Here is a 27,839-nt window from a genome sequence, read left to right as displayed (position 1 = left end):
GCTCGATGGATCCGTCACAGATTGTGAAAAACTGATGCGACGGATTTGTTTTTTTGACGGATCATGCTCAGTTTAAAAAAATGTAATCTGTCACTGGATTCCGTCATTTGACAGATCCGGCGCCCATAGGCTGCCATTCAAGCAAATAACGGACGGCGATGGATCTGTCGCTGTCCGTTTTTTCGACGAACACAAAAAATGTTACTTTGTCCGTTGTCTCTGGCCACCAGACAAACAATTTTCGATGGATCCGGCGAGCGACGGATGAAACGTGAGGCCATCCGTCGCTAATACAAGTCTATGAGAAAAAAACGGATCCAGCGGCATCAGTCGCCGGATCCGTTTTTTTTTGGTTTTTTTCAAAATTCGACAGATTGTGGCAGATGGTAAAAAACTGATGTGTGGGCCTTACCCGAAAAGAAAACCTACCTGTGGAATAGAATAAGCAAATAACAGCATCACAAACCACTACTGCCATGTTTACCCGAAAAGAAAACCTACCCCACAAATAAGCCTTAACATGATTTTGCAGGATTTTAGGAGTATGCTTGAAATCTAAGCCTTACTCCAAAAATAAGCCCTAGTTACAGTCAGGGCTGGTGTTAGAGGAGGGGCAGTCAATCTGGGCAATTGCACAGGGCTTCCACTCTCTTACGGGCCCCCAGCATTTCTATTCCAAGGTCAAGACTACTTAAGGACCTTTGGTGACATCACGGTCATAGTGAGGAAGTTTAGAGGGACTGCAGAGCAGACAGGCTGGTATGAACGGTATGTGAAATCTGTGTGTATGTATGCAGTGTGTGTTTATAAACAAGTATATGTGCAGTGTGTGTATATACATTTGCATGTGCAGTATGTGTATGTGTAAACACGTGTATGTATGTGTAGTGTGTGTATCTACCTATGCATGTTTGTGTGTGTACGAGCAATAGCCTCAGCTACATGCTATATGCCAGGTGGTGGCACTACTTAGTGGCCCACCCCAACGAGAAAAAGACACCAACTCCAAAAGGAACATGTGCATATTAGGAGAAAAAGGAGCAATCAGGTGGATATAGTAAAAGCCCAAATTTATTAGAAACTACATTTATGTAAAAAGACATGAAGATTAAACTGTTCAGGGAAAAGACAGAGATACCAGGGTCACAATTCCTACTGCAAACACATTGCACATATCCCATATATGTATAAAGTGCCAGTGCAGTAATTAATAGGCAAGCGATTGTACGTACCCCAGAAAGGGTGTATCAGACACGCGACACGCACCTTGGGGCTTCACCACCGGGCCCAGGGTCTCTTCCCTCCTGCATCCGGTAAGCGTTACCCTCAGATTGTGGTTATTTTGATTCATTTACTTTTGTTATGGTGTTACCTTCCTGGGGTACTTAGAATCGCTTGCCTAGTAATTACTGCACTGGCACTTTAGTCATCTGTGGGATATGTGCAATGTGTTTGCAGTAGGAATTGGGACCCTGGTATCTCTGTCTTTTGCCTGAATTGAATCATGTCACAGTTTAATCTTCATGTCTTTTTACATAAATGTAGTTTCTAATACATTTTGGCTTTTACTATATCCACCCGAGTGCTCCTTTTTCTCCTTATATGCACATGTTTGCGTATGTGCATATACATGTTTATGTGCAGTGTGTGTGCATAAAAACGTGTATGTGCAGTGTGCGCTTCATGACATGATTATATTAGAATAAATGTTGATTTTTTTGTTGTTGTTCAGGAATAAATGTGAATTGTTGTTCATGAAAAAAAACATCCCCTGAAAATAAACCCTAACCCATCTTTTAGAGCAAAAACTAATATATGATCCTGTCTTATTTTCGGGGAAACACAGTATGCTCTAAGGTAAATGGCCATAACACGGCGGATTTTATTCACTAGTCCAGATCAATAAAACTGCATTTCAGCAGTTGTCTAAAGAGATCAGCTACAATAGAAAATGATCGGGAATTGACATGTTCTAGACAATGGAATAACTTTGTGAGCATTGTGGATGGCATCATTTGAATATTGTTCGTATAGACGTGTGATGTCCATTGTACTTGACGGCTGAAATGACGTCTAGTAATTGTGAAATAGAATGAAAGAAAAAAAGATAATGAACTCCTCCTACGACGGATTGAAAATTAATCATGTGAAAAAATTAATCTGCCACTTTTCAACACTGTTTAAAGGTTTTATTCCAAGTTACAGTATTTATTAAAGCTTGCTAAATTGTACTCGCTTCATAAAGGAAAGGAGCGTCTCAAGAAGACACCGTGACACGCAAAAGATGACAGGAGTTCATATCCTGATATGTGAAAACTTTTTATAAGTTCTTGTTTACAAACTATTTGTCAAATTCCATATGGATTGTGATGGATAATTGACCCCCCCTAATACAAGTCACAAGGTGCAGTAAAGAAAGCTGCCATACCTACAAGGCTCAGACCCTGGCATAAGGATGTTTTTTGCTTAAAGGCCGCTGGTGTGACATCAAGGATGGCGGGAGGGGAGGGTGATTAAAAATGCAATTCTCAAAAGCTGAGCAATTCATTAAGAGGCTAAGATCAATACTCTTCCATTACTTTCTTCTGGCTGGGGTGTGAGGGCAGGATGTAGGGGAGATGCACAGGAGAATCTCGGCCCTCTTCCCTCCCTCCTCTTACTTGCGAAAATTCATTTGGCTGAGACTTAACCATTTACCGTCAGACACATTTTTTGAAGTGTTAACTAACTTTACGAAATAACTTTTTCCTAACATTCTAAAATATTTCAGCGTTGCATCTCTTAAAATAAAGAACAAAGAGTAAAAAGTTGATAAACCTCTTCTGTACAATAAAATACTGTCAAAAGTAGACATTGTCACATCTTCAGTGCTAACCACAAACTTTAAAATATACTTTGAATACATTCACATGAAGCAAAATGACAAAAAATCAGGAGCACTTCGACATACTCCTTTATCTTCAGCATCATAACTTGCCCTTGTGAGTGCAAAAAAGTAACTATTTCAATAAAATTTAGTTACGTAGTCACATAGCTTGCCACCTAAAAATATGCTATTGAACACGGTTTATGTTTATGAAGCTGAATGTTTCAAGAGAACCTGTCATCACAATTTTGCTAAGTAAACTACAGGCATTGTCAGGTTGGCGCCGTTATACTGATTAAAATGATACCTTGGTTGAAGATATCTGTCTTATGGTTGTTAAATCTGTGTTAGAAGTTTTCAGTTAATGAGATGCTCATGCTCTGCGGTGGGCCTGTGGGTGGCCCTTTTTTACATGCTCTGGCCTCATCGTCATCACTGAGACTTAAATGACAGGTCACCTGCCTATTTTAAATACTGTGCTTGCGCAGTTAATATTCTGGCATTTCAAAAAAAGAAAAAGAAAAATAACTCCAGCAAAATGGTGCATGCGCAGTAGCATTTATTGTTTGACGATAGATGTTTCAGTGCACGCGCCGCCGCCATTTTGCTGGATCCAATTTTTTTTGCTCAAACAAAATGTCGGCAGCGCATGTGCAGTAGCATCTATCGGCAAGCAATGCTCTCAATCGCCGCCCACCAGTGGGCAGCCGTAGACAAAAAAAATTAAAATTGGCTCAAGTAAAATGGTGCAGTATTTAAAATAGGCAGGTCACTGTCATTTAAGCCACAAAGATGACGATGAGGCCAGAACACAAAAAAATAGCCCAACCCCAAAGCACGAGATTCTCATTAACTAAAACTTCCAATACGGTCTGGTCAAAATCGATAAGTCTGCAGTCACTCTCTGTGACTGCAGACTTATGAATCCTCCATCGCACGGGATTCACCAGTTTCAGATCTGGGAATGGAGGGTATGTATGAGTTATTCATATTCCCGGCCACTGGGTGCGGCTTTACCCTCTATACACTTGTATGAAGGGAGGCTGTGCCCACTAGCCGGCTGCATCACTGGTTAGGACCTGGTCTCAGCTCTATACAAGTGTATGGAGCTAGGCAGCACCCACTGGCAGGGGGTATGTATAACTCATACATACCCTCCGTTCCCTGGTCTGAAACTGAGTCCCCGCAGTGCACACTGTGTAAGCTGGAGGGGGATTCATTAGTCTGCATTCACACAATGACTCCAGACCTGTCAGTTTTGACTGTTTTATGTCAGAATTGGGTCATATGTTAGGATCTAATGTTAGAAAAGATAATTACTCATTATGATTATGGGAGAAAATGAAAGAACCTGAAGAAAACCATTTTAAATACAAGGAAGACATGGACACTGCAAATAGGTGTTGGTCAGAATTGAACCATGGACTTCAGTGCTGAAGGCCATCATGCCGTCCACCAGATATCTATCTATTTACTGGCCTTTGGCTGAATTTTGAGCCATGGCAACTTGAAGGATGAACGCTCTGTAGGTTAATTGATCTTGTGCATAGATAGGTCCACCAGGGTCTTCTCTGAAAGTTATCTTGATAGTATCAGGCTATCAGGTTGCTGGTCCTCCTCTTTGCCTTGTTCCTTCTTCTTCTGAACATGATGTCCTTCTCCAGTTATTGCTCTGTTTTATTGATGTGTTCAAAGTAAGCAAGTCGTAGATTGGTGATCCTTACTTTGAGTGACATGTCTGGCTCAATTTGTTCCAACATTACTTTGTTTTTCTGGTTATCCATGGTATTGATAACAGCCTTCTCCAGCACCATATTTCAAAGGTGTCGATTCTTATTCTGTTTTGTTTCCATGTTCCGCATTTTTTTGTTACTATAGAAAAGACCCAACTATATACGATATCGTTTATTACTCTAAAGTTCTTTTTCCACTGGTATTATGGCCTCTGATTTCAGATTTCTGTTTTAGCATTTTTATTTACTGAACAGTCTAAGGACTCATTCTCATGTTGCACATTAACACGACCCAATTATAATCTATTGTGGTATTCACATGTCTGTTTGCCGTGGTCCGTATGCTCATGCAAAACACATGGAGACATGTCTGTTGTTTATCTGGCAGCATGAATGAAAAGGGCCAATACAAGGGCATGGGTCCATGAAATATATGTACAGCACACGGGTGGCATCCGTATGCCATCCATGTGCAGTCTGTGTTTAGGAGAAGCTATGACATGAATTTCTTTATGTGTGAAAAACAATGATGACTCACGGTAAAAACAGATATACTGATGGTGAAAACGGACACACAGATGACACTCATGGTGAAAATGGACACTCGGATGACACACTGATGGTAACAATGGACACACTGATGAGACACTGATGGTGAAAACAAACAAACAGGTGACACTGATGGTGAAAATGGACACGCAGATGACAAACTGAATGGATACACGGATGACACGAATGGTAAAAACAGACACACGGATGACACACTGATGGTAAAAACAGACACACGGATGACACACTGATGGTAAAAACAGACACACAGATGACACACTGCTGGTAAAAACAGACACACGGATGACACACTGCTGGTAAAAACAGACACACGGATGACACTGATGGTAAAAACAGACACACGGATGACACACTGCTGGTAAAAACAGACACACGGATGACACACTGATGGTAAAAACAGACACACAGATGACACACTGCTGGTAAAAACAGACACACGGATGACACACTGATGGTAAAAACAGACTCACAGATGACACACTGCTGGTAAAAACAGACACACGGATGGCACACTGATGACACACTGATGGTAAAAACAGACACACGGATGGCACACTGATGGTAAAAACAGACACACAGATGGCACACTGCTGGTAAAAACAGACACACGGATGGCACACTGATGACACACTGATGGTAAAAACAGACACACGGATGGCACACTGATGGTAAAAACAGACACACGGATGACACACTGATGGTAAAAACAGACACACGGGTGACACACTGGTGGTAAAAACAGACACACGGATGACACACTGATGGTAAAAACAGACACACGGATGACACACTGATAGTAAAAACAGACACACGGATGACACACTGATGGTAAAAACAGACACACGGATGACACACTGATAGTAAAAACAGACACACGGATGACACACTGATGGTAAAAACAGACACACAGATGACACACTGCTGGTAAAAACAGACACACGGATGACACTGATGGTAAAAACAGACACACGAATGACACACTGATGGTAAAAACAGACACACGGATGACAGACTGCTGGTAAAAACAGACACACGGATGACACTGATGGTAAAAACAGACACACGGATCACACACTGATGGTAAAAACAGACACATGGATGACACACTGATGGTAAAAACAGACACATGGATGACACTGATGGTAAAAACAGACACACGGATGACACTGATGGTAAAAACAGACACACGGATGACACACTGATGGTAAAAACAGACACATGGATCACACACTGATGGTAAAAACAGACACATGGATGACACACTGATGGTAAAAACAGACACATGGATGACACTGATGGTAAAAACAGACACACGGATGACACACTGATGGTAAAAACAGACACACGGATGACACACTGATGGTAAAAACAGACACACGGATGACACTGGTGGTAAAAACAGACACACGGATGACACTGATGGTAAAAACAGACATACGAATGACACACTGATGGTAAAAACAGACACATGGATGACACACAGATGGTAAAAACAGACACATGGATGACACTGGTGGTAAAAACAGACACACGGATGACACACTGATGGTAAAAACAGACACATGGATGACACACAGATGGTAAAAACAGACACACGGATGTCACTGGTGGTAAAAGCACACACTGATGACACACTGATGGTAAAAACAGACACACGGATGACACACTGATGGTAAAAACAGACACACGGATGACACACTGATGGTAAAAACAGACACACGGATGACACTGGTGGTAAAAACAGACATACAGATGACAGACTGCTGGTAAAAACAGACACACGGATGACACACTGATGGTAAAAACGGACACACGGATGACACACTGATGGTAAAAACGGACACATGGATAACACACTGATGGTTAAAATGGACACACGGATGACACACTGATGGTAGAGACAGACACATGGATGACACACTGATGCAAAACATTGATGACACTGGAACCATTTTTTCACATATGTGCTTAAACACAGACATGTGAATGAGGCCTTATATATAGCCTATGCAGTTATGCTAATCAGAGGCAAAAATTGTGGTTTAAAGTAGTTTAAAAAAAAAATCAAATACTACCAAAAGACTGTGTGTGATCATTATTGTAATCAGCCTAAGGCCGGCCTCACACTGCGCGTAAGACAATACGCCACGTATTATACGGCCGTAATACGGAGAAATGTTCCCAAAATATTGATCCGTAGTCAGGGTGTGTCAGCGTATTTTGCGCATGGCATCCTCCGTATGTAATCCGTATGGCATCCGTACTGCGAGATTTTCGCGCAGGCTTGCAAAACCGACATCTAATGGATTTATGTGCTCAAATGTTCGGGAAAACATATATACAGTATATATATATATATGTCATTGAGACACATATATATATATTCTGTATTTAGATTTCATTCAGCGCGATATGTGTTAAAAGCCGGTAATTCAATTGCCGGCTTCTCATTTCTCCTGCACAAACCCGACAGGATATGAGACATGGTTTACATACAGTAAACCATCTCATATCCCCTTTTTTTTTGCATATTCCACACTACTAATGTTAGTAGTGTGTATGTGCAAAATTTCAGCGCTGTAGCTGCTGAAATAAAGGGTTAAATGGCGGAAAAAATTGGCGTGGGCTCCCGCGCAATTTTCTCCGCCAGAATGGTAAAGCCAGTGACCGAGGGCAGATATTAATAGCCAGGAGAGGGTCCATGGTTATTGGCCCCCCCGTGGCTAAAAACATCTGCCCCCAGCCACCCCAGAAAAGGCACATCTGGAAGATGCGCCTATCCTGGCACTTGGCCACTCTCTTCCCACTCCCTGTAGCGGTGGGATATGGGGTAATGAAGGGTTAATGCCACCTTGCTATTGGAAGGTGACATTAAGCCAGATTAATAATGGAGAGGCGTCAATTATGTCACCTATCCATTATTAATCCAATAGTACGAAAGGGTTAAAAAACACACACACGATTTAAAAGTATTTTAATGAAATAAACACAGCAGTTGTTGTAATAATTTATTGTTCTCTCAATCCATCAGGAACACCCTCGCTTGGAAAAATAATAAACGCACAAGATACATACCTTCTGGTGAACCGTCTCGTCCCACGAAGTAATCCATCTGAAGGGGTTAACTAATATTACAGGCAGGAGCCCTGCTAAATGCAGCTGTGCTCCGTGCTTGTAATTCCCCAGCGAATGAATGAAATGTAGGTCATTGACCTACATTTCCTTCAGTCGCGGTGATGCGCCCCCTGGTGGATGTCCTCATATGACCTGGAGCGTGGGAAAAAGTTCCCAGGCTGCAGTTCATGAGAACATCCACCAGAGGGCGCCTCACCGCGACTGAAGGAAATGTAGGTCAATGACCTACATTTCATTCATTCGCTGGGGAATTACAAGCACGGAGCACAGCTGCATTTAGCAGGGCTCCTGCCTGTAATATTAGTTAACCCCTTCAGATGGATTACTTCGTGGGACGAGACGGTTCACCAGAAGGTATGTATCTTGTGCGTTTATTATTTTTCCAAGCGAGGGTGTTCCTGATGGATTGAGAGAACAATAAATTATTACAACAACCGCTGTGCTTATTTCATTAAAATACTTTTAAATCATGTGTGTGTGTGTTTTTTAACCCTTTCCAACAATTGGATTAATAATGGATAGGTGTCATAATTGACGCCTCTCCATTATTAATCTGGCTTAATGTCACCTTACAATAGCAAGGTGGCATTAACCCTTCATTACCCCTTATCCCACCGCTACAGGGAATGGGAAGAGAGTGGCCAAGTGCCAGAACAGGCGCATCTTCCAGATGTGCCTTTTCTGGGGTGGCTGGGGGCAGATGTTTTTAGCCACGGGGGGGCCAATAACCATGGACCCTCTCCTGGCTATTAATATCTGCCCTCGGTCACTGGCTTTACCATTCTGGCGGAGAAAATTGCGCGGGAGCCCACGCCAATTTTTTCCGCCATTTAACCCTTTATTTCAGCAGCTACAGCGCTGAAATTTTGCACATACACACTACTAACATTAGTAGTGTGGAATATGCAAAAAAAAAGGGGATATGAGATGGTTTACTGTATGTAATCATGTCTCATATCCTGTCGGGTTTGTGCAGGAGAAATGAAAAGCCGGCAACTGAATTACCGACTTTTCACTAACACCGCTGCGTATTTCTCGCAAGTCACACTGCTGGTCAGTGTGGAATCCGTATTTTTCTCGCCCCCATAGACTTTCATTGGCGATTTTTTTGCGCAATACGGTGACAAACGCAGCATGTTGCGATTTTGTACGGCCGTAGAAAGCCGTATAATACTGAACCGTAATATACGGCTAATAGGAGCAGCCCCATTGAGAATAATTGTGCCGTTTATTTTGCGAGTTTTACGGACGTAGTTTATGCGCTCATACGTCCGTAAAACTCGCTAGTGTGAGGCCGGCCTAAGAGTGCAACGTCCCTGTATTATATCCTACTGGATAAAGCCGATCCGGTTACCAACGATGCGGGAAGTACAGGACCAGCTGCTAGCAGCTTCACTACCATTTGATTGCTGTTGGACATGATTGGCCAACGATAGATATGACAAATGCAGTTTCTATTTCAATGTGTCAAAGCGTGTCAGATCCCTGAACCGTGTTAGATGTGGCACACTTTATTACTTTTCTTTCTTTTTTTTTTTCTTTTTTTTGCATCAGTCCTCCTAGAATCAACTTCAAATTTTCAGTGAATTAGAGGAATCCTACTGACCCTCAGCTTGTCACTAGTTATATTCAAGATAATGATTTCCAAGTCCTTTAAGTTTTCTTTTAAATGAAAATATATGAAAATGTCAGCAGATGTGGGTAACGCACCTTAGACTCCATTCACAAGCCCATATTTTTGGTCTGTTGGAGCCCGGCAAAAATGACTGCAGGTCCCAGATTAGCGTAAATCGCTGCAGGTCCCAGATTAGCGTAAATCGCTGCAGGTCCCAGATTAGCGTAAATCACTGCAGGCCCCAGATTAGTGTAAATCGCTGCAGGTCCTATATTAGCGTAAATCGCTGCTGGTCACAGATTAGTGTAAATTGCTGCAGGTCCCAGATTAGCGTAAATCGCTGCTGGTCCCAGATTAGCGTAAATCGCTGCAGGTCCCAGATTAGCGTAAATCGCTGCAGGTCCCAGATTAGCATAAATCACTGCAGGTCCCAGATTAGCGTAAATCGCTGCAGGTCCCAGATTAGCGTAAATCACTGCAGGCCCCAGATTAGTGTAAATCGCTGCAGGTCCTATATTAGCGTAAATCGCTGCTGGTCACAGATTAGTGTAAATTGCTGCAGGTCCCAGATTAGCGTAAATCGCTGCTGGTCCCAGATTAGCGTAAATCGCTGCAGGTCCCAGATTAGCATAAATCACTGCAGGTCCCAGATTAGCGTAAATCACTGCAGTTCCTATATTAGCGTAAATCGCTGCTGGTCCCAGATTAGCGCAAATCGCTGCAGGTCCCAGATTAGCGTAAATTGCTGCTGGTCACAGATTAGCGTAAATCGCTGCAGGTCACAGATTAGCGTAAATCGCTGCTGGTCCCAGATTAGCGCAAATCGCTGCTGGTCACAGATTAGTGTAAATTGCTGCTGGTCACAGATTAGCATAAATCGCTGCTGGTTACAGATTAGTGTAAATCGCTGCAGGTCCCAGATTAGTGTAAATTGCTGCTGGTCACAGATTAGCTTAAATCGCTGCTGGTTACAGATTAGTGTAAATCGCTGCAGGTCCCAGATTAGTGTAAATTGCTGCTGGTCACAGATTAGCGTAAATCGCTGCTGGTCCCAGATTAGTGTAAATCGCTGCTGGTCCCAGATTAGTGTAAATCGCTGCTGGTCCCAGATTAGTGTAAATTGCTGCTGGTCCCAGATTAGTGTAAATTGCTGCAGGTCCCAGATTAGTGTAAATTGCTGCTGGTCACAGATTAGCATAAATCGCTGCTGGTCTAAGATTAGTGTAAATCGCTGCTGGTCCCAGATTAGTGTAAATTGCTGCTGGTCCCAGATTAAGTGGAGATGGGAAATGCTTTTTTCCCTAAAACGAAGCTGGTTGAGACATGAATGAATATTGCTTTATATTTAGGTCTGCACAGCTGTAAATAATCCATCTTCTGCTGGACTTGTCCTTCTTTATCTGTTTTTTGTTACTTTTTTAGCTATAAAGAAATAGGGGTTTACTTTTTAAACTTGGACCTTTGTTTTCTTAGCATCCCCATACATTTAATTATCGTTTTGTGCGAGTTATACCTGCAATCAATATTTACAGTGCTTGAACAGAAATCTGATTAAGCCCATTATGAATCCACTAGATGGTGGCCCGATTCTAACGCATCGGGTATTCTAGAATATGTATGTATATAGCAGCCACATAGTATATAGCACAGGCCACGTAGTATATAGGAGCCATGTAGTATATAGCAGACAAATACTACGTGGCCTGTGCTATATACTATGTGGCTGCTATATACATACATACATATTGTAGAATACCCGATGCGTTAAGACAGGCCACGCAGTATATAACAGTGGCCACGCAGTATATAACACAGCCCAAACAGTATATAACACAGCCCACGTACTATATAACATAGCCCACGCAGTATATAGAAGCCATGCAGTATATAACACAGGCCATGCAGTATATAACACAGGCCACGCAGTATATAACACTGCCCACGCAGTATATAGCAGCCACGCAGTATATAACACAGGCGACGTAGTATATTACACAGGCGATGCAGTATATAACACAGGGCACGTGGTATATAGCACAGCCCACGCAGTATATAATACAGCCCACTTAGTATATAACACAGGCCACGCAGTATATAACACAGGGCACGTAATATATAGCACAGCCCACGCAGTATATAACACTGCCCATGTAGTATATAACAGCCACGCCGTATATAACACAGCCCACATAGTACATAGCAGCCATGAAGTATATAACACTGCCCATGTAGTATATAGCAGCCATGTAGTATATAACGCAGCCCATGCAGTATCTAACACAGCCCACGCAGTATACAACACTGGCCATGTAGTATATAACACAGCCCACGCAGTATCTAACACAGCCCACGCAGTATTTAGCAGTGTGGACACCATATCCCTGTTAAAAAAAATAATTAAAATAAAAAATAGTTATACACTCATCCGCCGGGATCCAGCGAAGCTCTGGCGATGCGCGTGCGGCTGCCGCCATCTTTCGTTCCCAGGATGCATTGCGAAATTACCCAGATGACTTAGCGGTCTTGCGAGCACATCGTTGGACTACGGAAGGTGAGAATAGCAGGTTTTTTTTTTTTTTATTATTTTTAACATTACATCTTTTTACTATTGAGGCTGCATAGGCAGCATCAATATAAAAAGTTGGGGACACACAGGGTTAAAGGGAACCTGTCACCACGTTTTTGGAAGATGGGATAAAAATAGCGTTAAATAGGGGCAGAGGTGGGCGTTACATTAGTGTGTGTGTTATGCGTTTATTACCCACCTAAGTTGCCGAAATAACTTTGCAAAGTCTCCGTTTTCGCCTGTCAATCAGGCTGGTCAGGTCACATGGGCGTGGTGTCTTCACCCAGATTTGGCGTAGTTTTCCGTTGGTGGCGTAGTGGTGTGCGCATGCCCAAAGTCCGGAATCCTCTTCCAGGGGATTTAAAATAGCGCGGTGTTCGTTATTGCATTGGTGATCGGTGGGCGCGGCCATCTTCCTTTGGCCGCGCGTGCGCAGAAGCGGCGCTCTGCTGGCCGCGGCTTCAGGAAAATGGCCGCGGGATGCCGCGCGTGCGCAGATGGATATCGCGGCGGCCATTTTCCTGAAGCCGCGGCCAGCAGAGCGCCGCTTCTGCGCACGCGCGGCCAAAGGAAGATGGCCGCGCCCACCGATCACCAATGCAATAACGAACACCTCGCTATTTTAAATCCCCTGGAAGAGGATTCCGGACTTTGGGCATGCGCACACCACTACGCCACCAACGGAAAACTACGCCAAATCTGGGGGAAGACAACGCCCATGCGACCTGACCAGCCTGATTGACAGGCGAAAACGGAGACTTTGCAAAGTTATTTCGGCAACTTAGGTGGGTAATAAACGCATAACACACACACTAATGTAACGCCCACCTCTGCCCCTATTTAACGCTATTTTTATCCCATCTTCCAAAAACGTGGTGACAGGTTCCCTTTAATAGCAGCGGTAACGGAGTGCGTTACCCGCGGCATAACGCGGTCCGTTACCGCTAGCATTAACCCTGTGTGAGCGGTGACTGGAGGGGAGTATGGAGCGGGCGCCGGGCACTGACTGCAGGGGTGTAGGGAGGGACTAATCGGACTGTGCCCGTCGCTGATTGGTTGCGGCAGCCAGGACAGGCAGCTGGCGAGACGAATCAGCGACGCGGGATTCCGTGACGGAAGTTGCCGACAGAAAGACGGAAGTACCCCTTAGACAATTATATATACCGTAGATAAGGTCCATCGTGATTAGAAAGGACGGGCTCTAAAATGTATAAGTCCGAGAGGTCATGGCTTGGTAATGAATGGAAGCCATGATGCGATGCTTGCATGTTCGCAGCCTAGAATAAGTGAAACCACAAGGCGCAGCAATCCTGGGGTACCGGACAGGACAGGACAGATATGCTTGCAGTGTAGTTGTGGTTAAAATTGAAGCTGCAGCGTAGCTCGCAGTTCATGAAAATGTAGCTGCGGTACAAGAAAAAATGTCCGGGAGAGAGAATGGTTTGGAATGAGAGTTACACGTAATGCAGCCATGCATTATACACCAGCTGCTAAATGGTCTGCCTGCTTCATATCGCACTGATCAGCTAATCAGTTCAACAAATCCACCATCACTTTTTGTGATATTACACAGTAAAGCTTTTAATGTGTTTTGACGTGTGCCAGCAATTGAAAAGGTTAATATTTCCAGTTCTGTAGTCACAATTTGCTCCAAGTTATTGCCGAAGCCTTTTAAAAGTGTTTTACCTTTTGTTTCATAATGGAGCTTTCTAGACTCCATCAACACATTTAGGCTTTTGCTTAAACTAGTTTTTTTTTTTCTCCACGGTTTCCATTGCTCTTTGATGATACAGGAGCCCTGACACATGTCACTGGAAGGTGATGGGGTCGGAAAAGCTTCCTTGGAAATCATAATCATCATCGATGACGTGGCCCAGTTCTGAAAGGAACCAAGGTCAGTTTGTGTATATGGGATGTACCTAATGAAAATAAGCAATGTACCGTTTTTTTGTAGGTCATACCCCAACATATTTCCTATAGCAGGAAACGTGTGTTTTGTTATAAAAGAATATTATATAGATCTGTCCTAAATGTCTGTAATGGTAATAACCTATTAAGGGAATCTGTCACCAGGTTGCTGTACCATCTGAAAGCAGTATGATGTACAGTGCCTTGCGAAAGTATTCGGCCCCCTGGAACTTTTCAACCTTTTCCCACATATCATGCTTCAAACATAAAGATACCAAATGTAAATTTTTGGTGAAGAATCAACAACAAGTGGCACATAATTGTGAAGTTGAACGAAATTTATTGGTTATTTTTAATTTTTGTGGAAAATCAAAAACTGAAAAGTGGGGAGTGCAATATTATTCAATATAATACAAGCCATAAAATCATCGGCAGCCAGATTTGTCATTTCTTCATTCAGCGCAAATAAAAATTGCAAGTCTGATCCTCAAAAGCAATAGTGAACCCCTTCACAGGGGAGTGTGTGAAATTGCCTTGATGCTAGTGTCTGGAACAGAAGGGATTGAAAGGATTAGGACAGGTCTCTGCGGCACTCCGCCACCAGCAGACAATACCATAGGGTCACAGTGAGATGCTGTGGTGCAGAGAAGAATGTAAAATTGAATTGCTTACCCTTTCTGATCCATGACCCCTGCTCTATGACGGAGATGGGGGCCTGACAGAACCATTGGGACTTTGGTAGAAGTCAGCAGTGATATCAAGATTGCACTCTCCTATTTGTGGCAATTTTAATGAATGCAGCATATAGGCTATGATCATCCTTTTTTTCCCCAACTCTCCTTCCTGGTAGGATACATTTGTGGCAGAACCTTCATGACTAATATACAGAGAGATACCCATGTAGCCTGGAGTCTGACAATCTAATAACGAGTAAGATATGGTCTGTGGACACTCACCAGTTACGGACATGAAGCTGAGTAATAACAGCCAGATGTACAGTACCCAAGGGTTCTGCTTCTACCAAGTGACCGATATGCACCATACCCCTTCCAAACTATGCCTTTTTATACCTTCCTGACCAGGAGAAATTTTGCAATTCTGACAAGGGTCGCTTTATATGGTATTAACTGTGGAACGCCTCAAAGTATCCCAGTGATTCTGAGATTTTTCATGAGACGTTGTACTTTATGCTGGTGCTAAAATTAGGTCATTATGATTTGTGTTTATTTATTAAAAAAAATATGAATTTTGATAAAAATGAAGAAAAATTTGCAATTTTTGCAAGAATTTGGGAAAAGTTAAAAGATTAGCATTCTTTTTAATGAAATAAATTATTTTGTTTTATGGACCACTTCACTTTTTAAATGATTTTGCCTATGTGTAAGAAAACACCCACACAAAACCCCATTTTAAAAAGCATTCAGAATTGTGTTCAGGAAGTTTACTAATCCTTTAGGTGCTTCACAGGGGTAACAGGAGAAATTGCACAACAAATTGTGGGGTATTTTTTCTTCTGAGTACGCAGATACCCCATATGTGGGGGAAAACTACTGTTTGGGTGCACGTCAGGGCTCAGAAAGGAAGGAGAGCCATTTGACTTTTGAAGCATAATTTTGTGTGTCATAGTTTGTGTATGCATTTACAAAACTCCGAGGGTGCCAAAACAGAAGAACCACCCCCACCGCAAGTGACCCTATATTGGGAACTATATCCCTCAAGGATCAAGGAATTCATTTAAGAATGTAGTGACCATTTTGGATCCACATGTGCTTCACAAAGATTTAGAATACTGGGACAGAAAAATAAAAATGTTAATTTTTTTTCCACAAAAATGTTGCTTTAGCCCAAATTTTTCATTTTCAAGGGGATAACAGGAGAAACAACAATTTGTTGTGCTATTTCTCCTGAGTACGCCAATAATTCATCTATGATTTGGAAACTCCTTTTTGGGCATAAGGAAGAAAAGGTGTGCTATTTGACTTCTGGGGTGCAATTTTGGCTGAAATAGATTGTGAACACCATGGTGCCAAAACAACAGAGACCCCCAACCCCCCCAAAAGTAATCTCAGTTCTGAAACTACATCCCTTAAGGAATTCATCTAAAAGTGTACTGAGCATTTTGAACCCAAGGTCCTGAGACGTGGAAATTAATAATTACTGTACGTTTTGCTCACTAAATTGTTTAGTTAGCCATACATTTTTCATTTTCACAAGGGGTAATAAGGGAAAATGTTTGTAAATTTTGTTATGCGAATTCTCCCAAATGTGGCAATATCCCATATCTGAACACAAACTACAGTTTGGGGACAGGGAGCTATTTTTTATGGCATTGATTGCTACCACAATGCCACATTTGCAGAGCTCCTGAGGTGACTGTAGAAAACTAAACACTCTGACCCAACTTTGGATACTGCATTCTTTATTCAACTCATCTAAGAGTGTAGTGAGCAAATTGAACCCACAAATGTTAAGTATTTTATATTTTTATTTAAGTTTTTTAATAAAATGTTTTAGACTGCATTTTTTTTTAAATTTGCACAAGGGGGAACGAAAGAAAAACAACCTCATAAAGCAGTGTCTCGTAAGTACGCAAAAATCACATTTGTGGTCAAAAACTTCAGTTTCTGCAGATGGCAGGACTCAAAATGGAATGAGCGTCATTTTGAAGGCACATTTCGGTGCAATGGTTTTTGCAGATGCCACGTCATATTAACAGCGCCCCTGAGGTGCCACACAGTCAAACCCTTCAAAAATGACCCCATTTTACAAAATACAGGTGTGGCCAAAAGTATTGACACCCCTGCAATTCTGTCAAATAATACTCAGTTTCTTCCTGAAAATGATTGCAAACACAAATTCTTTGGTATTATTATCTTCATTTAATTTGTCTTAAATGAAAAAACACAAAAAGAATTGTCCTAAAGCCAAATTGGATATAATTCCACACCAAACATAAAAAAGGGTGGACAAAAGTATTGGCACTGTTCGAAAAATCATGTGATGTTTCTCTAGTTTGTGTAATTAACAGCACCTGTAACTTACCTGTGGCACCTAACAGGTGTTGGCAATAACTAAATCACACTTGCAGCCAGTTGACATGGATTAAAGTTGACTCAACCTCTGCCCTGTGTCCTTGTATGTACCACATTGACCATGGAGAAAAGAAAGACGACCAAAGAACTGTCTGAGGACTTGAGAAACCAAATTGTGAGGAAGCATGAGCAATCTCAAGGCTACAAGTCCATCTCCATGGCACTGTGACTAACCTCCCTAGATGTGGACGGAAAAGAAAAATTGACAAGAGATTTCAACGCAAGATTGTGCGGATGTTGGATAAAGAACCTTGATTAACATCCAAACAAGGTCAAGCTGCCCTGCAGTCCGAGGGTACAACAGTGTCAACCCGTACTATCCGTCGGCGTCTGAATGAAAAGGGACTGTATGGTAGGAGACCCAGGAATACCCCACTTCTTACCCAGAGACATAAAAAAGCCAGGCTGGAGTTTGCCAAAACTTACCTGAAAAAGACTAAAACGTTTTGGAAGAATGTTCTCTGGTCAGATGAGACAAAAGTAGAGCTTTTTGGGCAAAGGCATCAACATAGAGTTTACAGGAGAAAAAAAGAGGCATTCAAAGAAAAGAACACGGTCCCTACAGTCAAACATGGCGGAGGTTCCCTGATGTTTTGGGGTTGCTTTGCTGTCTCTGGCACTGGACTGCTTGACCGTGTGCATGGCATTATGAAGTCTGAAGACTACCAACAAATTTTGCAGCATAATGTAGGGCCCAGTGTGAGAAAGCTGGGTCTCCCTCAGAGGTCATGGGTCTTCCAGCAGGACAATGACCCAAAACACACTTCAAAAAGCACTAGAAAATGGTTTGAGAGAAAGCACTGGAGACTTCTAAGGTGGCCAGCAATGAGTCCAGACCTGAATCCCATAGAACACCTGTGGAGAGATCTAAAAATGGCAGTTTGGAGAAGGCACCCTTCAAATATCAGGGACCTGGAGCAGTTTGCCAAAGAAGAATGGTCTAAAATTCCAGCAGAGCATTGTAAGAAACTCATTGATGGTTACCAGAAGCGGTTGGTCGCAGTTATTTTGGCTAAAGGTTGTGCAATCAAGTATAAGGCTGAGGGTGCCAATACTTTTGTCTGGCCCATTTTTGGAGTTTTGTGTGAAATCATCAATGTTTTGCTTTTTGCTTCATTCTCTTTTGTGTTTTTTCATTTAAGACAAATTAAATGAAGATAATAATACCAAAGAATTTGTTTGCGCAGTCATTTTCAGGAAGAAACTGAGTATTCTCTGACAGAATTGCAGGGGTGTCAATACTTTTGGCCACAACTGTACATCACTCCATGAATTCATCAACGGGTGAAGTGAGCATGCTGACAACATGGGCGTTTCACAAAATCTAATACCATCAGGCTTTGAAGATAAATACTTGTTGGTTCTAAAACATTATTTTTGTGGAAAGAGTTTTCATTTTGACAAAACTTAGGAGAAAATGGACCCCAAAATTTGTGACATAATTTCCCTTGAATGCAGCAATATCATATATGTGGACACGCAGCAAAGCCCTTAAGGGGTTAATAAAGTAGTAGAATTAATCTTGAATTGCATATTTTTTTTTTTTTCAATTTATTTTACTCGCTTATATAGCACCATTAATTCCACAGCTCATTACAGACATCGTCATCACTGTACCCCATTGGGGTTAACAATCTAGATTTCATTTTTTGGAGTGTGTAATGAAACCAGGGTATCAGGAGAAAACTTACATAAACATGGGGAACATATATAAATTCCTTGGTTGGACTGAACCCAGCGCTGCAAGCTACAGTGCACTGCTAACCACTGAGCCAACAGGTTGCCCACAAACTCTAAAACCTATGATTTTTCAGCTGGTGCTCCGCACTACGTATTTTATCTTTATTTCCTAGTGGAGATTCATGGTACTTAATAGGAAAAAGAGTGGCCATGGATCCTTTGGTCACATAAAGCTGTCCAGCTTTCTCTATAGTATGCCCATTTTTAGAGTAGTGACCAGGGACAGATTGGAACTGAAATGGAGCCCTGGCATTTGAAAGCATACGAGCCCCCCATAAAGCATGCTGATCACCACACAACATCTCATAATGTATGTTGGTCCCCACACAGCCCCCATAACATATCTTAGTCCCCACACAGCCCCCATACCATGTGCTGGCCCTACACAGGCCCCCATAACACATGTGATACCCATACAGCCTCCATTTCCATATGCTGGCCCCACACAGCCCTCTATACCAAATGTTGGCCGTACACAATCCCCCATACACCTTTGTCCTGCTGAAGAAAGTTGCCCATCTGGAATTTGCCAGATTTGCCTTATGGCCAGTCCGGCCCTGCCAGTGACACATATACAGTTACGACCATATATATTTGGACAGAGGCAACATTTTTATAATTTTGGTTATAGACATTACCACAATGAATTTTAAACAAAACAATTCAGATGCAGTTGAAGTTCAGACTTTCAGCTTTCATTTGAGGTTATCCACATTAAAATTGGATGAATGGTTTAGGAGTTTCAGCTCCTTAACATGTGCCACCCTGTTTTTAAAGGGACCCAAAGTAATTGGACAGATTAAATAATTTTATATAAAATGTTTATTTCTAGTACTTGGTTGAAAACCCTTTGTTGGCAATGACTGCCTGAAATCTTGAACTCATGGACATCACCAGACGCTGTGTTCCTCCTTTTTGATGCTCTGCCAGGCCTTCACTGCGGTGGTTTTCAGTTGCTGTTTGTTTGTGGGCCTTTCCATCTGAAGTTTAGTCTTTAACAAGTGAAATGCATGCTCAATTGGGTTGAGATCAGGTGACTGACTTGGCCATTCAAGAATATTCCACTTCTTTGATTTAATAAACTCCTGGGTTGCTTTGGCTTTATGTTTTGGGTCATTGTCCATCTGTAGTATGAAACAACGACCAGTTTTGCTGCATTTGGCTGGATCTGAGCACACAGTATGTCTCTGAATACCTCAGAATTCATTCGGCTGCTTCTGTCCTGTGTCACATCATCAATAAACACTAGTGACCCAGTGCCACTGGCAGCCATGCATGCCCAAGCCATCACACTGCATCCGCCGTGTTTTACAGATGATGTGGTAATGCTTTGGGTCATGAGCTGTACCACGCCTTCGCCATACTTTTCTCTTTCCATCATTCTGGTAGAGGTTGATCTTGGTTTCATGTATCCAAAGAATGTTCTTCCAGAACTGTGCTGGCTTTTTTAGATGTTTTTTTAGCAAAGTCCAGTCTAGCCTTTTTATTCTTGACACTTATGAGTGGCTTGCACCGTGCAGTGAACCCTCTGTATTTACTTTCATGCAGTCTTCTCTTTATGGTAGATTTGGATATTGATACGCCGACCTCCTGGAGAGTGCTGTTCACTTGGTTGGCTGTTGTGAAGGGGTTTCTCTTCACCATGGAGATTATTCTGCGATCATCCACCACTGTTGTCTTCCGTGGGCGCCCAGGTCTTTTTGCATTGATGAGTTCCCCAGTGCTTTCTTTCTTTCTCAGGATGTACCAAACTGTAGATTTTGCCACTCCTAATATTGTAGCAATTTCTCGGCTTGTTTTTTTCTGTTTTCCCAGCTTAAGGATGGCTTGTTTCACCTGCATGGAGAGCTCCTTTGACCGCATGTTTACTTCACAGCAAAACCTTCCAAATGCAAGCACCACATCTCAAATCAACTCCAGGCCTTTTATCTGCTTAATTGAGAATGACATAACGAAGGGATTGCCCTCACCTGTCCATGAAATAGCCTTGGACTCAATTGTCCAATTACTTTCGGTCCCTTTAAAAACAGGGTGGCACATGTTAAGGAGCTGAAACTCCTAAACCCTTCATCCAATTTTAATGTGGATACCCTCAAATGAAAGCTAAAAGTCTGAACTTCAACTGCATCTGAATTGTTTTGTTTAAAATTCATTGTGGTAATGTCTATAACCAAAATTAGAAAAATGTTGTCTCTGTCCAAATATATATGGACGTAACTGTACTTACTCCACACTGGTTCTATTGGACTGAACTTGGATCGCTATAGCATGTTAAAGTTGGTCACATGTTAATATTTAATGAATACTATTTATCAGTACATAGATAATACTAACATGATAAAAGATATATAGCGGCTACAAGCTGATCTGGGAACTCAAGGGTTATTAAACAAAGCTCTAGGGTAACAAATTGTGAATCGTATTTTCTGTATGTTTTTATGACACCTTTAAAATTATTTGCACTTTTTAGCACTGGTGCTAATTACAGCTTCAGCTCCAGGTGCCAGAAGAGTGTTAATTAGGAGATTCATTAAAATATTTTTTTTTTTTTGCGAAATGATAAAATGAAAGGTGAAATAATAATCATGGAAGCACGACTCCAATGATCACTCGTCCTGTTATACATTTTTTGGCAGCCAATGTCAACGCCATTTATAATACGACAATGATTCCAACTCGAGATTTTACCACATGTTCAGCGATTTCTAAACATATGCATTGTACCCTTAATAAACAAGACAAAACCTAAATTAATCTGGCTGCTAATCCCCTCTCACATAGTGACATTAGTAGACCTCAGAGAACCTTATCTGAGAAGATTAGGATAAAACAGTTTTTTTTCTGTAATAAGTTCCTGTGATCTGAATTAAAAACAGCTATTTGCTGTCTGGAAAAGAAGAAAGTGAGAACACCAAAGTAAGTAAAAGAAAAGAAGTCCTGGAAAAGTTACTTAATAGAATAAGACCAAACAAAACATCTGCAAACATTCCATTAACCCCTTCACCCCCAAGGGTGGTTTGCACGTTAATGACCGGGCCAATTTTTACAATTCTGACCACTGTCCCTTTATGAGGCTATAACTCTGGAACGCTTTGACGGATCTTGGCGATTCTGACATTGTTTTCTCGTGACATATTGTACTTCATGTTAGTGTTAAAATTTATTCGATATAACTTGCGTTTATTTGTGAAAAAAATGGAAATTTGGCGAAAATTTTGAAAATTTTGCAATTTTCCAACTTTGAATTTTTATGCCCTTAAATCACAGACATATGTCACGCAAAATACTTAATAAGTAACATTTCCCACATGTCTACTTTACATCAGTACAATTTTGGAACCAAAATTTTTTTTTGTGACGGAGTTATAAGGGTTAAAAGTTGACCAGCAATTTCTCATTTTTACAACACCATTTTTTTTTAGGGACCACATCTCATTTGAAGTCATTTTGAGGGGTCTATATGATAGAAAATACCCAAGTGTGACACCATTCTAAAAACTGCACCCCTCAAGGTGCTCAAAACCACATTCAAGAAGTTTATTAACCCTTCAGGTGTTTCACAGGAATTTTTGGAATGTTTAAATAAAAATGAACATTTAACTTTTTTTCACACAAAATTTATTTCAGCTCCAATTTGTTTTATTTTACCAAGGGTAACAGGAGAAAATGGACCCCCAAAGTTGTTGTACAATTTGTCCTGAGTACGCTGATACCCCATATGTGGGGGTAAACCACTGTTTGGGCGTATGGCAGAGCTCGGAAGGAAAGGAGCGCCATTTGACTTTTCAATGCAAAATTGACTGGAATTGAGATGGGACGCCATGTTGCGTTTGGAGAGCCCCTGATGTGCCTAAACACTGAAACCCCCTACAAGTGACACCATTTTGGAAAGTAGACCCCCTAAGGAACTTATCTTGATGTGTGGTGAGCACTTTGACCCACCAAGTGCTTCACAGAAGTTTATAATGCAGAGCCGTAAAAATAAAAAATCATATTGTTTCACAAAAATGATCTTTTCGCCCCCAATTTTTTATTTTCCCAAGGGTAAGAGAAGAAATTGGACCCCAAAAAATGTTGTGCAATTTGTCCTGAGTACGATGATACCCCATATGTGGGTGTAAACCATTGTTTGGGCGCATGGCAGAGCTTGGAAGGGAAGGAGCGCCATTTGACTTTTCAATGCAAAATTGACTGGAATTGAGATGGGACGCCATGTTGCGTTTGGAGAGCCCCTGATGTGCCTAAACATTGAAACTCCCTACAAGTGACACCATTTTGGAAAGTAGACCCCCAAAGGAACTTATCTAGATGTGTGGTGAGCACTTTGACCCACCAAGTGCTTCACAGAAGTTTATAATGCAGAGCCGTAAAAATAAAAAATCATATTTTTTCACAAAAATGATCTTTTCGCCCCCAATTTTTTATTTTCCCAAGGGTAAGAGAAGAAATTGGACCCCAAAAAATGTTGGCCAATTTGTCCTGAGTACGATGATACCCCATATGTGGGTGTAAACCATTGTTTGGGCGCATGGCAGAGCTTGGAAGGGAAGGAGCGCCATTTGACTTTTCAATGCAAAATTGACTGGAATTGAGATGGGACGCCATGTTGCGTTTGGAGAGCCCCTGATGTGCCTAAACATTGAAACTCCCTACAAGTGACACCATTTTGGAAAGTAGACCCCCTAAGGAACTTATCTAGATGTGTGGTGAGCACTTTGACCCACCAAGTGCTTCACAGAAGTTTATAATGCAGAGCCGTAAAAATAAAAAATCATATTTTTTCACAAAAATGATCTTTTCGCCCCCAATTTTTTATTTTCCCAAGGGTAAGAGAAGAAATTGGACCCCAAAAGTTGTTGGCCAATTTGTCCTGAGTACGATGATACCCCATATGTGGGTGTAAACCATTGTTTGGGCGCATGGCAGAGCTTGGAAGGGAAGGAGCGCCATTTGACTTTTCAATGCAAAATTGACTGGAATTGAGATGGGACGCCATGTTGCGTTTGGAGAGCCCCTGATGTGCCTAAACATTTAAACTCCCTACAAGTGACACCATTTTGGAAAGTAGACCCCCTAAGGAACTTATCTAGATGTGTGGTGAGCACTTTGACCCACCAAGTGCTTCACAGAAGTTTATAATGCAGAGCCGTAAAAATAAAAAATCATATTTTTTCACAAAAATGATCTTTTCGCCCCCAATTTTTTATTTTCCCAAGGGTAAGAGAAGAAATTGGACCCCAAAAAATGTTGGCCAATTTGTCCTGAGTACGCTGATACCCCATATGTGGGTGTAAACCATTGTTTGGGCGCATGGCAGAGCTTGGAAGGGAAGGAGCGCCATTTGACTTTTCAATGCAAAATTGACTGGAATTGAGATGGGACGCCATGTTGCGTTTGGAGAGCCCCTGATGTGCCTAAACATTGAAACTCCCTACAAGTGACACCATTTTGGAAAGTAGACCCCCTAAGGATCTTATCTAGATGTGTTTTGAGAGCTTTGAACCCCCAAGTGTTTCACTACAGATTATAACGCAGAGCCGTGAAAATAATTTTTATTTTTTTTCTCAAAAATGATTTTTTAGCACCCAGCTTTGTATTTTTACAAGGGTAACAGAATAAATTGGACCCCAAAATTTGTTTTCCAATTTGTCCTGAGTACGCTGATACCCCATATGTGGGGGGGAACCACTGTTTGGGCGCATGACAGAGCTCGGAAGGGAAGGAGCGCCATTTGGAATGCAGACTTAAATGGATTGGTCAGCAGCCGTCACGTTGCATTTGCAGAGCCCCTGATGTACCCAAACAGTACAAACCCCCCACAAGTGACCCCATATTGGAAACTAGACCTCCCAAGGAACTTATCTAGATGTGTTGTGAGAACTTTGAACCCCCAAGTGTTTCACTAAAGTTTATAGCGCAAAGCCGTGAAAATAAAAATTCTTTTTTTTTTTTCACAAAAATGATTTTTTAGCCCCCAGTTTTGTATTTTTACAAGGGTAACAGGATAAATTAGACCCCAAAAGTTGTTGTCCAATTTGTCCTGAGTACGCTGATACCCCATATGTGGGGGGGAACTACTGTTTGGGTGCATGACAGAGCTCGGAAGGGAAGGAGCGCCATTTGGAATGCAGCCTTAAATGGATTGGTCTGCAGGCGTCACGTTGCATTTGCAGAGCCCCTGATGTACCCAAACAGTACAAACCCCCCACAAGTGACCCCATATTGGAAACTAGACCTCCCAAGGAACTTATCTAGATGTGTTGTGAGAACTTTGAACCCCCAAGTGTTTCACTACAGTTTATAACGCAGAGCCGTGAAAATAAAACATCTTTTTTTTCCCACAAAAATGATTTTTAGCCCCCCAAATTTTTATTTTCCTAAGGATAACAAGAGAACTTGGACCCCAGAAGTTGTTGTTCAATTTGTCCCGAGTACGCTGATAACACATATGTTGGGGTAAACCCCTTTTTGGGCGCACGGGAGAGCTCGGAAGGGAAGGAGCACTGTTTTACTTTTTCAACGCAGAATTGGCTGGAATTGAGATTGGACGCCATGTCGCGCTTGGAGAGCCCCTGATGTGCCTGGACAGTGGAAACTCCCCAATTCTACCTGAAACCCTAACCCAAACACACCCCTAACCCTAATCCCAACGGTAACCCTAACCACACCCCTAGCCCTGACACACCCATAATTCTAATCCCAACCCTAATCCAAACGTAAATGTAATCCAAACCCTAACCCTAACTTTACCTCCAACCCTAGCCCTAACCCTAACCCTACCCCTCACCCTAACCCTAAACGTGACTGAAATACGTGTCACTAAAATACGTGTCACTAAAATACGTGGCACTGAAATACGTGGCACTGAAATACGTGGCACTGAAATACGTGGCACTGAAATACGTGGCACTGAAATACGTGGCACTGAAATACGTGATACGTGGCACTTAAATACGTGGCACTGAAACACGTGGCACTGAAATACGTGATACGTGGCACTGAAATACGTGGCACTGAAATACGTGGCACTGAAATACGTGGCACTGAAATACGTGGCACTTAAATACGTGGCACTGAAATATGTGATACGTGGCACTTAAATACGTGGCACTGAAACACGTGGCACTGAAACACGTGGCACTGAAACACGTGGCACTGAAATACGTGGCACTGAAATACGTGGCCCTGAAATACGTGGCACTGAAATACGTGGCACTGAAATACGTGGCACTGAAATACGTGGCACTGAAACACGTGGCACTGAAATATGTGATACGTGGCACTGAAATACGTGGCACTGAAATACGTGGCACTTAAATACGTGGCACTTAAATACGTGGCACTGAAATATGTGATACGTGGCACTGAAATACGTGGCACTGAAATACGTGGCACTGAAATACGTGGCACTGAAATACGTGGCACTGAAATACGTGGCACTTAAATACGTGGCACTGAAATATGTGATACGTGGCACTTAAATACGTGGCACTGAAACACGTGGCACTGAAACACGTGGCACTGAAATACGTGGCACTGAAATACGTGGCACTGAAATACGTGGCACTGAAATATGTGGCACTGAAATACGTGATACGTGGCACTGAAATACGTGGCACTGAAACACGTGGCACTGAAATACGTGATACGTGGCACTGAAATACGTGGCACTGAAATACGTGGCACTGAAATACGTGGCACTGAAATACGTGGCACTATGACTGTCAGAAAATGTTCATTAAACGGTTAGGGATGAGTTTAGGGGTAGAGTTAGGGTTAGGGTTTGGATCCCTTTATCACCTTGATGGTGGTGGGTGGCTTTTCAGTGTGTTTTCTGTTTTTTTTCGATAAAAATGCATGCGTTTTTAACGCAAACAAACGCATGTGCTTAAAAACGCAAGAAAATACTGCAGGTTGTATTTCTGAAAATGAACGCATGCAGAAAAAAACCGCATGCGTTTGAAAACGCGACCAAACGCGTACAAAAAAACCGCATGCATTTTCAATGTCAAATATAGGGGAAAAACGCATGCGTTTTTTTGTGCAAAAAACGCTGCAGACAAAGACGCAAGTGTGAAACCAGCGACGCTTTTTATAGCAAAAAAGTTTTTGCATCTCCACATTTTGAGACCTATAATTTTTCCACATTTTGCTCCACAGAGTCATGTGAGGTCTTGTTTTTTGCGGGACGAGTTGACGTTTTTATTGGTAACATTTTCGGACACGTGACCATTTTTGATCGCTTTTTATTCCGATTTTTGTGAGGCAGAATGACCAAAAACCTGCTATTCATGAATTTCTTTTGGGAGAGGCGTTTATACCGTTCCGCGTTTGGTAAAATTGATAAAGCAGTTTTATTCGTCGGGTCAGTACGATTACAGCGATATCTCATTTATATCATTTTTTTATGTTTTGGCGCTTTTATACGATAAAAACTAAAATATAGAAAAAATAATTATTTTGGTATCGCTTTATTCTCAGGACTATAACTTTTTTATTTTTTTGCTGATGATGCTGTATGGCGGCTTGTTTTTTGCGGGACAAGATGACGTTTTCAGCGGTACCATGGATATTTATATCAGTCTTTTTGATCGTGTGTTATTCCACTTTTTGT

At 41.9% G+C, this 27,839-nt stretch overlaps 1 protein-coding gene and 1 long non-coding RNA gene across 13 annotated transcripts in view; one reads left to right on the top strand and one right to left on the bottom strand.

Moving 5' to 3' along the window:
* NPAS3 (neuronal PAS domain protein 3) overlaps nucleotides 1-27,839 on the bottom strand; it is a 616,056-nt gene that overhangs the window by 398,165 nt on the left and 190,052 nt on the right. The window lies entirely within an intron of this gene.
* Nucleotides 14,253-27,839, top strand: part of LOC143814541 (uncharacterized) — a 44,545-nt gene continuing 30,958 nt past the window's right edge. The window contains exon 1 of the long non-coding RNA XR_013223633.1: nucleotides 14,253-14,379. This is a non-coding gene — a long non-coding RNA (uncharacterized LOC143814541). The remainder of the gene's footprint in view (nucleotides 14,380-27,839) is intronic.

The sequence above is a fragment of the Ranitomeya variabilis genome, chromosome 1 (genome assembly GCF_051348905.1).
Source record: "Ranitomeya variabilis isolate aRanVar5 chromosome 1, aRanVar5.hap1, whole genome shotgun sequence".
NCBI lineage: Eukaryota > Metazoa > Chordata > Amphibia > Anura > Dendrobatidae > Ranitomeya > Ranitomeya variabilis.
The sequence above is the reverse complement of the archived record's forward strand: the minus strand, read 5'-3'. Positions and strand labels throughout refer to the sequence as shown.